The sequence below is a fragment of the Eretmochelys imbricata genome, chromosome 8 (assembly GCF_965152235.1).
Source record: "Eretmochelys imbricata isolate rEreImb1 chromosome 8, rEreImb1.hap1, whole genome shotgun sequence".
Classification (NCBI taxonomy): domain Eukaryota; kingdom Metazoa; phylum Chordata; order Testudines; family Cheloniidae; genus Eretmochelys; species Eretmochelys imbricata.
The window spans coordinates 105,077,771-105,089,953 of NC_135579.1; the positions used below are offsets into that span (position 1 = coordinate 105,077,771).

The window sequence follows — 12,183 nt, forward strand, 5'->3', positions numbered from 1 at the left end:
ACACGAGGGCCTTGCACCAGATTAACCAGATCAGTTTCTAAACTGATTTAGTTAAAATTGGCACCACTTTCACATGAAAACGAGGTCTTACTAAAAGCTCAGGGCACTGTGATCTGTGGAGAAATGTACCTGTGTGTGATCGTTTTTGAAGCAAGTTAACAAAACCGGTGTCTCGGAAGTGGGCAGTAAAAAACTCATTTCTTCTCTTATATTTAAGTGCTGACTGTATGCTTTGCAATACACAAAAGCAGACAGCTCCTGCCCTGATGAGCCTACAGTCTGATAGACAGAGACAGTAAGATGTGATGGCAAATCTGTAGGAGAGGATAAATAAAAATTATTTGTTAACTTACTTAGAATTATTGCTATGGCCCTGCTACAGCCAGCAGTTCCATAATTAAAGTTAGAAAACCTGACCCCCCCCCCCAGCTCTATATAACGTAGCACTTTTGTAAACTACTGTATTTATACTCTTAAAACCCTGTCATTTTGCTACGCTACATTCATTTATAGTTAAGAGATTTCTGATCATCAGAAGCTCTAGGATCTACTCCCTGGAGCCTAATGCTAGGTGTAGAGATATCGGGGCTTGCTTACCTTTGTCATTCACCTGTAACCCAAAGAGAACAGTCTGAGGCACAGTGGATGAAATTCACCCCAGTGCAGGGGGTCTGAGCAAGATGGCTTGAAGTTAGCTTCCAAAATCCACGGGTAGGCCCTGATTCTGCAATTGACAGTGCCCGGGTGGGTCGGCTGTGCCTGCAGGGAGCCTCACTGATGTCACATGGAGCTCCTTGTGTGCTGTCAGTCCCAGGATTGGGAGCTCAGGCATCTAAATAAACATGGTCTGATTTGTGGAGGTGCTGAGCGCCCACAAACCCATTGGAGTCCATGGCAGCCGTTGCTTTCTGACACTGCTTCTGTGTCAGTTACTTAGAGCAAAAAGGCCATGCAGTTGCCTCTTGTCCAGTTGGCCAAAATGGCAATTTTTAGCTATTAAAACTGATTCAATCTCTTTTTTTTTTTTTTCAAAGGAATAAAAGGTGAAAGCGTTTGTAAGAGGACAGCAGCCTGCAGCGTGAGCAGGAAAACCTGTGCCCAGCTGTAATTAAACGGGCAGTTAAGAGAGCTTTTTGGAGGGACTGTCAAATTACTTCAGACCCTCAGAAAAAAATTACTCAGTTGCCAGCTTCATTAGTAATTAAATGTCCAATTAGTGTATGTAATGTTTCTGCTTTGCTGAACTCTACAACTGCATTCATAAACAGCCCTAAGGAAGGCCTCTAATCTGTGCCATTGTTCTTCAAGTGGTTTGCACATGCAGAAAAAGAAAAGAAAAATCAGCCAGACATTTATAATATGGAAAGAAAAGGGAGAAGGGGGTGGGAAGAGGAGGAAATCAAATCAACATCGCTCCCCCCTCCCCAAAAAGCTAGGATCTTTGCCAAAACCCATAGCGAACCCCCTCAGGCCCCTCTCAAGCATGCAAATGTAATTTTCTATCCAGACAACACACTCCTTTTTAAAAAAATGAACTCCAAAAAAGCAATCTGTGAATGCACAACAGAAGCAAGAGGGAAATTACAATAAAAGGCGGGGGAGGGAAACACAAACAGAAGGGGAGACCGAGGGAGAATGGAGATGAATATGTAGTGTCCAGAGCTGAAATAGACATAAAAGATAATGAAGGTGAGGGAGATTGTAATCAAACAAAATTATTTGGGGCCTCTTCAGTCATCACTGGTTTTCAGGCTGTTGCTTTGTACAAATTAGAGCAGGGGTAATTTATGAATATTCACTGAATTTCAATCACCTTCATTAAAGGGAGTCCTGTCAAGGCCCATGTGCCATCGGTTCTTTGTTTCATTAGAACAAGAAAGCCGCTTGCGTGCGAACAAGGGCAGTGGCTTGAATGCCCACCCTGCCGCAGCTGGCTACGGGCAGGAGTGGCTGACTCACAAACAAACAAGGCGAACCGAGGGGCTTAGGTGCTCAAGCAAGGTTTGGAACAACCAGGGTTGTGCCCCACCGGTCGCGGCTCTGAGATCTCAGATGGCTGTGGGGGGGGAGATAGCAGGGCTAAGGATCATCAGAATGGGCACTGCCTCTTTAACTCCCCCCCCAAAACCTCCAATCTCTCTTTTGAAGGAAAGTTGTATTGAGCCAGAAATAGCTTTAAACCAATTTGGATTAAATAATTACCACATTTTACATTTCAGCCCTGGCTGGTGAATAGAATTCCTTTTCCTGCACATGGCTGGCCCCATGCTGTGGGATAGTTCCTCTAATACATAACCAATCAAAGATGTATTCAAGCCCTTTGTGATGAGACCATGGATGATTATAAGTAAAGAGATCCAAGTCTTTACCCACTGCTTTCCCTCGCACATTACCAAGTTTCTGTGAGAGCGGCAGACAAAGGCTGGCTTTTCAGACAACGTACCGCGATAGCCTCTCCTGGTTGTCTAGCATTTAACTGCCTCACAATATCAGCCTCTCATTTCCAAGAAAAGCAGACAGTGTATCCTATTGTAACATGTCAAGTACCGAAACTCTGCCATTCAGCAGCGTCTCTCTGTTTACACTACACATTCTCTCTACTCGGTTGGTATCGGTGATGCTGTGCGATCGCTTTTCTGCTGGAATGGCAGGGCGAGACCGGAGAAAAAACGTTCGTTTTAAATATTTGATTGCACTGTAACCATAACAAACTAATTGAGCTGCCCACCCCAGAACGCCCCTACATTATCTAAGTGCACATCTGAAATCAGTATGACTTTGTGTCAGGTTCTCTTATAAACAGTGTACTCAACTGTAAGCAGTCAACACACTGCAGATGAGACTCAGTTACTCTATAAAGAATATCTTTGCTTGGGGACCTGGGACTTGAACTCTGGTTCTTTGGCTTCAAAACCACAGCCCTCTCTTATTTGAGCTGATGAGGATCTCCTTTAGATGCTAGGGGTGCAGGTTCCATGCTCCCTGTGCGCCCAGCCACTAGAGGGCACCATCACTCACTTATAAGCCTTATAAGCAAAGCCCCTGAGTGCTATATAAGGCATAAATCTTGTGATGGAACTGTGGAAGGAGCTTCCCCTTCTGTTTGTCATATCACAACATTTTGGCTTCTGGGAAGAAGAAAAAAAATTAGATATAAGGAAATCCATGGGGGGAAATAAAACTCTTATTTTTATGCATGTTATTTAGCAACAAAATCTAGTTTACATTTTGTGCAGTAAAATGCCTGATGACATGTATTCTCGTCTCCTAAAGTAAGTTCTTTCAATTTCCAGATAACATGCAGCAAATAAAGCCAGGTACCCACATAATAGTTTTACATGCTCCAATAGAATCCGAATAGTCGTGGTTTCTGCTTAGACTGCAGGATATCCTGCAGGGTGCCCTTGACCATGAAACAAGCAAGAAGGGCAGATTTATATTCCTGGACACTAGCTCACATGATTTCGGTGGGTCAGCTGAGACAGAACAGACTCCTGCTCTGCCGAGCTTTCCAAGCTGACAGTTCAGTGAAAGAATCTCTGCCTTAGTAGGGAGCTGGAGTGGGCTCACTGATTTTGTCTTGAACAGAAGGAATCAGACTGAAGATGCGGAGCGTGGGGGGAATCCTGCGTGGCTATCAGTTGTCACCCTGCCTGTCAGGATGAAGGAGGAGGAAGACCCCCATGTCTGTGCTGCCGCAGACCAAGCTGCACAAAGCACATTAGCAAATAAGTGGGAGTATACTTTGCCTTTGTTGCCTGTTTCTGCTCAATTTCCCCCAGTGTCTAATACAGGGCTGCTCCTTCTCCCCCTCTCTGGTTAGACCAAACTGCTTGTTGAGGCTCTTTGAAGTATCCTTGGGCCTCTTTACTTCCACTGGAGGCAAGATTGGTTTGGTGTTTAGAGGAGAGACCAGGGGTCAGGCGTGCAGAGTCCAGTCCCACCTCTGCTGGGGGATAGTTCAGTGGAAAGGGAAGCAGGCCCTGCCTTGTAAATTCCTCTTTATTATTTTTTGGCCCAAGAGAACAGTTCCCATCTTTCCCCCCAGGTAAGTTTCATAGGGCTCAAGGTGTCTGCATCTCTAAAATGAGAAATCCTGGTATTCCCTGGATGGAGTTGTGGTTCTAAACTCCCGTCTCCCTGCAACTCAGGAGTTGAACAAACGTGATTCCCCATTCCTGTTTTATCCTCTGTTCCAAGAAAGGTCCAAAACCAGCTTGACCTGGTTTGACTAAGTGAATACAGTCTTGTATTAAAGAATCTTAAAAGGCTGGGAAGAGTCCCTCTCTTCCTTGGGGGTCTGGGCACGTTCGCTAGGCGTCACCTTGTCCTTTGATGCTAGAGACCTGCCAGGCAGCAACCTTTTACCATGTGCCACCCTGTAGATTTGGCATTTCTCAGTGGGCGGCTTGTCTCAGCTGATCTTGCCGCCCTCAGGGGTGCCTAGGATTATGGCTAAGCAGAACTCGTTAATTGCATTTCTTCACAAGTTCTCCCAGTCTGGAAGTGTTTTATTTTTGTGAAGGACTCTCCCAGCCTGGAAACTCTAGCTGCTGGTCAGACTGTATGATCTTTGGGGCTCGGGCCAGTGACATTTTTGTACAGTACAAAGCATGCTTGTGGTGGTCAATGTAGATTGGGGGTGGGGGATTGTCTTTCATTTTGGGTATGTACAGCACCTAGAACAGAGTGGCCCACTCCTTGAGGGCTGAGGCTAGCCACCGTAATTACCAAATGAGTCATGCCTGGGAGATCAGGGTGATCGCCCTACAAAGAGCAGTTGGAGACTGCAATGAGAGGGGAAGCATAGAAAACTGTAGAGAGACAGCAGGGAGCATGAGGGGCTCCTGCAGGGAAGTTCTTGTCTCAAGGGAGCTGTGAGAAATGAGCCCAGGAGGCTTCTGTGGAAAAACCTGGATGGAGTTTTGGGCCTAGGTGTTTGGGGGCCTAGAGACCAAAGCCAGACAGCTGAGCTCCAGCTAGGAAGAGCTGGGAGGACGGGCTGTGAGAACAGATGGGGGTAGAGAAAGAGCTCCGGCTGTGAGAGAAGACACCTGCGCTAAATATGGACTGTTGTGTGGTGATGAACCTCGTTTTGGGACCCTGAGGATTGTTTGAACTGTTTTGGTTATTAAACCAGCACACCTGAAAACCCACGTGTAGTACTTACGGGGCCACGAAGCGGGGGGGGAAACAGAAGTATGGAGCTGGATAAATGTACCTGAATTATGGTACAAAGTAGCACAAAATTAATAGTTGTGTTATCAAGGAAATGCCAGCCCATGGCCGTGAGGAAGAAATGGAAAGAAAGGGTAACAGCACAGAGAGAAATGCCAAGAGATCAGACAAGACAATGGCATAAACTCAACATTATGAAGCCCACAAGTAGAAGTTAGAGATGGAAAAGACCTGGATCATATCTACCCTGTTCCACTGCCAGGACAGGATGGCTGCCTAGAACTTACTCTTTATTGCTTTGTCCCTTCTAGTATTAGATGTCCCAAGGAATGCTGCTTCTTGAGGAGACTATGCCCCAACCTGCTAAAGCTCCCATTCTAGCTCTCTGGCTAAATACCAGCCCCCCACATTTATGTAATATTGAGCAGCAGCACAACCTCTTGAGTTTGGCCTGTTCTGTACATCAAATGATCACCACAGGCTTATTAATTTTTTTTAATGGATTTTAAATAACTGGGTTTAGTGTTTCTGGCAAGTCCTTAAACCCTCTGGCTCTGCAGCCAACTTGCACAAATGTGCCAGTCCTGTGCCGCTGTGTCTTAACCAACAGAGTAAATGGTTTTATTTATAGCTGAAGTAGCTCAGCCAAGAAGTATAAATCCAGAAAAGAATATAAACTGAATCATGGAAATAATAAACATCAAATTCACGGAACTTCTAATGTTCCACTAATGGCTCAAAAATCTGTTTAACAGCCGCGGAGTGATATTTGGCTGCAAAGCAGAAACCCAAAGTTGTTTTACCATGCCAGTGATATTTCTGAGTGTTTCCTTATTTGCTGGAATGAGGGAAACTTGATTTTCTTCGCTGGGTTTCTGCAGTGAACAGATAAAATTCCAAGTCATGGCTGTGCCTTTTTTCTTGGTTGATCTCTGGTTAATGTCTGAGGCTTGTAGTTAGAGATTGTACCGCATGGCTTGTCATTAGGATCAGCTTTTGGTCCCAAACCTCGGTACCAGCATTGACTGCAGATGTCCGTGTAGGGAGCTGGTGGGGAGAGTATGCAGCGGAGGAAAATCCTGGTGCTAAGGAGCGTCTGGAGCAGTTTCACCAAGATACACATTTTGAATCTTTTATGGAGCTGCTTCAGTCTGAGGAACTGTGATAGCAGTCGGTTGTTGTGAACGACGGGCTGTGTTGGTCACAGTGGGTCCGGTTGCTAAGAGGGAGGAAGACTGAGTCAGTCAAACAGAGGTTTACTCCAGGCATCACAGTTTGAAAATAAACAAACAAGCATGCTGGTACATTTTTGAGATGAGGAGCTTGAGGACAAAATTGCTCCAAACTGATATTCACAAAGAGCTTGGCCTTGCGCGTGCTTAACTCACCACTCATTCATTTTAAGGAGAGCAGGGTTGGGCCCCAAATACTTATATTTATAGCAGAGCCTTTTCTTTCAAAGGTAGTTTGTTCACCATGGACCTGATCCTGCGCCCCATGCTCAGGGACAATACGAGTGAGTACACGGGAAATTACACAAAGTGCTGAATGGAAGGATTACTCAGGTGAGTAAGGGTAGGACAGGCCCTCTAGGAATTACATGTGAATCTTTAGAAAACTGCAATTGTGTCCTCCTTGTTCCTAGCACCTGCAATTGTTTTACCTCCCCATTAACATGCTTTCTTTGCAGAAGGTAGTGGCTCACTGCAGCTGTGGCTAGAATCCGATCTTCTGTGGTGCAGTATGGTCTCTGGGAGACGTACGGCCCTGGTTGATAATCGCTTGACTGTATTTTTGTTTTGCTAGCTTGGATCAGGTCAGTATTTCATGCAAGTTGTTGCCCCCTTCTCATAGCCAGTTGCTGTTTTCTGTTCCCTAAAAATCTGGCTCCATTTTGCCCCTCTTGGGCTTAACCCAGCTAAGCAAATTTGCAGTTTCTGTGGGTTTGAGTGATTGACACTGCGTTTGAACACCAAATTCAAAGCTAATACTTTGCGCAGATGCTGAGATAAATATCTGTAAATCTTTGCATTTACCATTATCCCCAATTTTCTTGTGCAGTGCCTGCTGTCAGTATATAATGGTATTTATCCTGCATGTAATCTGATTGGAAAATAAGGCTTTGAAACGGAAAGGAAAATACCCATTTCAGGTGGTGTTAGAAATGTCAGGTTTGGATGCCTAAACAGTTTTGATTTTCTCTAGCATTTGGAGCATTTTTGTTTTCAGCACCCTATTGTTAGATCTAAAGCTGCTTATTTGAGTCCAAACACGTCTTTTTGCCCAGGATGTCCATCTTAGATCCCAAAGGAGTTAAGTTTGAACCGTTGGCTTGTGTAGTGAAGGTCCAAACAAAGAAACTGATCCTGCAGATGGAGAGGAATAAAATGCTCTAGTTAAATAATAATACGTCAACCTTGTCTCTTGCCCCCCACCATGGATCTGCTAAGGACTTTGCAAACAGTAAGACCTTGATCTCACAAGTGCTTGTATGGTGCATAGCAGGGTGCTTCGGGTTCTTGTGCGCCGATAAAAGGGCGTGAAAGAAGGCTATGTGTGGGCCATGGGTAAGGTTAAATGCTGGTATATCCTCTGCACTGAGGAGTAATAACTCTCAGCTCCTCGTGCACCTGCTTGCTCACCTGTACGAGGGCAGGGTGTGGGTGGAGAATAGGTATGCCAGGAGTCCTAGGCGATCTTCATGGTTGTGAGAGCGTTAGCTGTGTGCTCCCCTGGATGGCCTCGGGATCAGGTTCCTCCTTCCCCACAAACAGGAGTTGTCTGAGGGTTTTCCCTTTTTTAGTTGGGCCTTGGGAGCCCCAGGAGCTCTGCTGATTGATTGGTTGCTTTCTTCCCTTTCCCTTGGGGTTTCTGCCAGGTGTGGGGCCAGGGGGATGCATTTGAGGGCCCAGTTCTCAGAGGCACTGAGCACCTGCAATTCCAGGGAAGCCAGTGAGCGCTGGGAGGAATGGGCGCCTCTGAAAAGGCAGCTTGGCAGCACTGCCTGACCCTGGAGCTTTCTGCCACCTCCTCACTGCACAACAGACTTGCCTCTGCTAGAACTTCCTTCGGGGTGAGCTTGGCCAGGTGAATACCCCTGCCCCCTAATGATTGTTAGTCTGTTCCATCTGAGGGGATGAAATTAGCACAGACAAATCAGCTGAATTCTGCTTAGGAAGCAAGTCTCATTAACATGTGCCTCTGCGAAAATCCATAGACTCTGGGGTCTGTAGTTTTTAGCATAGTAATGTCGTCAGCTGAATTTTTCCCCTCGTGCATTCAAATCTAAGATGCAGGCTGTGCTGTTGATCCAGTTTTAAATGTGGCTGTGATTTAAGTTTGGCATGGATCTGCGGGTTTTGCTTAATTTTGAAAGCTCCCAGTGTGAATAGTTCCTCTCTGAATGCAGATCGCAAGGGGTGGGGAGATATTGATTTAAAGCTTTAAAGCTGGTTGTGATGGAGTTAAAAAAAAAAAAAAAAAAAAACGGAAGAGGAAAATTTATGTTGGCAGAGCCGGTTGTCCTAATGTTAGTCTCTTACGAAAGGGCCTTTCTGAGCAATGGACAGGAGTGGCAAAAATCCTATCAAGTTTTAACTCTGATTTGATGGCAGTTGGAAGCCAGCTGTGGGACACTCCATGTTGCAGTTTCCCAGTCACATAAAAATGTTTGATATGAACTCCCTGGCTCCTGGGTAAGTGAAGTTAAGTGCATTAGTCTGGTTTCCTGCAGGAAGTGTGTAGGGTTGGAGCTGCTCGGACAGCTCCTGCAGTCTGAACCCTTCCAGTTTAGCCTAATCCAGATTGTCTGCAGGAAGGGAAAGTGCAGGTGGGGGAGGGCTGGGAGGAAGATAACAGATTTGTTTTCTGTTGTGTTGTCTGCACCCTGGTGCTTGGAGATATTAGTGTGACAGCATTAGAACAGCAGGCTTTAGAGCAATTGGCAGAATGGCAGCTCAGAGGTTTAAAAACAAAAGCCCTTGAAATTGGGTCCAGTTTTTGTATGAAAGATGCTGCATGCAATTAAGTGAATTGTAAATGGGGAATTTGTACAGACAGGAAACCAGTCTGGAGGGGTCTCTAACACCAGCATTTTGCATTTCAGAGGAGATCCCGTTAACCACCTGTTTTGGTAAAACTTTAATCAATGCATCTTGGGAATTCGGAGCAGCCAAAGAAGCTCGCTTCCAATTGCCTTGCCATTCTATAGGTTGTCTCTGAAGCTTCCTGGGTTGTGATGCATTTCTCTTGTACGGATTTGTTATGGATTGATTCTGATCTGAGGCCTGAGGTCAATATTTGAAACTGTGCTCTCTTAAGCTGTTAATCAATTTTAGCTATTGTGGTGATCCGTGCTATGGAAAGGCCTTAGATAGTAACCCAGATGCTTTGCAAAAACACATGTTAATACCATTAATTGGTCAGCTGTTTGCAGTATGTACAACAATTTATACTCCATTTTATATGTATCTAACTCTTAAAATCGTCCTGTAAAAAGTTTATCCTTATGTCCATGCTGGGAAGGTTTTCTAAAATGCAGTTACCAGGATGGACTGTTTTTAGCCTATGAAAATAACCCCTCGGCTGACAGCCAGCTTTTGAGAGTTAAGTGTTAGTGACAGTCACTAGGCAGACAGTTTTCAAAAAGGCCTAAATCCAGTTTTTAAAAGATAAGTAGTTAGTAGCCTACATCTCATTGAAATGCTGCAGAGTAACTTGGATGCTTTTGAAAAGATGCTAGGTGTTTAGGCCCAGGTTTTAACTACTTTAAAATTATTTGCTGGAGAAAGACATCAAGCAATTTTAACTAGCTAGTTAAAAAAGAAACCCAAGAAATGGTGTGGATATAAGCATCAGGGTTAGAGAGGAATTTTTTATGGGGATAAGTAGGACACTTGATTAAAATTCAGATGGGGGAACATGATGACTGAATATCAGGAAAAAGTGGTGGCTGGAAAATTGTCTAAAGGAAAGCTATTGAAAACCCATTATTTGCAATATTTAAAACTATCATCAAGATCCATGTGTGTAGGACTTGATCTACCACTGAAATCAATGGGAGTCTTCCATTTACTTTATTGGGAGTTGGTTTGGGCTTCTAGTGATCACCATTAAAAATATCAACATTTGCCAACAGTTGCCACATCATAGTACTGAAAAGCCACACTTATTTCTTCTTCTGAGTCTAGGGAAAGCTGTTGTAACTGTTGGCAAATATAGACCTTAATGGTGACTACTGCATATATTTTACAGCAGCAAGGGTTGTTCGTTTAGGTAAAAAGGATCTGTGTACAAATAATGGCAGTGATGCCGATAAAACTTGATTAGATTAGCAGAATGTAGTTTCCAGCTGGACTGACTCATGATACCATATGTTTAAACACCTAATTGCCCAACTTTATATACAGGATGAATTTATAGGAAAAAGAGACTCCAAGCCTGTTATTTCAACACCCATGGAATGTGTAAACAGTGCAGGATTTTAGAAACTTTCCTCTTGTTTTGGCTAACTTTTTAAAGTGGAAAATTAGAGTATAATACCGTAGCTGTCAGGTATTTCATCACAGAATATAGAATTTTACATATGCTAGACATTGTTGTGAACGGCATCCCTTCTGGTGGAGTTCTGTCTGATTCTGCTTTGTCCTCTGGCTAAAAGCAGTGTTAATCGTGAGGCTGGAATTTCTGACTTAACTGAATAGACATTTTAATGCTTTTCCTGTAATCAATCAGCAGCGTACGAGACACTGCCTCAGTGGTGATGTTTTATTGACCTCAGCTATGTCACTTGACTGCTTTCCCTGATCTTCAGTTCTTTCAAATTCAGGAATATTATCCAATGTGCCTCTTTTCCCCTCCTCTCCCCTTGAGTTGATGCCTTGGATGATCTGAAGGTTCATCTTGGCTGAAACAGAATGGGGCTTTTTATAGACCCTCTGGTTGCTGAAAAGGGGTCTTCTCTTGTCATTCTGCAGTGCTGAACTGTGAGTCAAAGATGTGGAGAACTTTCTTCTGAATCCATGCTGATAGAACAAAAAAAGCCCTTACATCAGAACTTGCTATTTATACTTCTAACTTGAGACTCCTTAGCTGCATTATTAATGAAGCGTTTACCAATTAAGATAGATGAGTCTGCACTTGAGGGTGTTTGTTAAGGTAAGATACCTTATTAGCATATCTGATGGATCGAGTGCCAGGGTGCTGATTTAAACCTCCTGAACTCTCTTGGGTAGAAATCTGAGGAAATGAGAATGAAAAAGTTACACTGTTTCCTGGCTTTGACCTCTAATGGAGGCAGGGGAAATAGTATTGTATCCCTTCCCCAGATTCAGCCCTTAGATACTGACCTCTCTAAATACCTGAAATTGAAAAATTTCATCCGTTTAGATCTGAAATTCCAATAGGTTGAGTGATGCAGTTGTGATTAATACCTCTTGAATGTGAAAGGTGGAAAGACGTTGGTTTCAGTCTTCTTGCAAAGCTGGCAGTTTTGAAGGAGAGGAATTAGTTTCAGACATTGATCCAATAGATTATGTAGGCCACAAAAAATGGATGCTTACTTACATTATAGAGTTTCACTGGTACACTAAATTAAGTTTGCAGGCGAAAGGCGAAATGATCCTGAAGTGCTGTAGCACACATAAGAAACCAGTTTTCCCATGAAACACCGTGGTATGGAGATCAGAGGGTAGCAAGTTTATCTATAGGCATGCTGTAGTTTAGAAGTTTCAGTATTGGGAGGTTGTTTTCTGTGTCCTTATTTAAGACAGCAATTAATGGCACGATAAAATACCAGCTGGGTAAGGTAGGTTTTTAACAGTCCATATGTGAAGAATATCTTTAAAATGTCTTACTTGAGATCCTGGAGGAACATACATATTTACAGAATATGTGCTGAGATTTTGTTACTCTTTGCTAAATATAGTTGTGGATGTAAGTAATCTGGAAAATATAGTTTCCTCCTAAATTATCATCTTGTCATTCTCTTCCAATTTTGGTGTCTGT

The 12,183-nt window shown here is 43.8% G+C and overlaps 1 protein-coding gene across 1 annotated transcript in view; it reads left to right on the top strand.

The window, feature by feature from the left end:
- The window catches only part of ZSWIM5 (zinc finger SWIM-type containing 5), a 154,023-nt gene that overhangs the window by 46,878 nt on the left and 94,962 nt on the right, over positions 1–12,183 (top strand). The gene's annotated exons all lie outside the window — the stretch shown is intronic.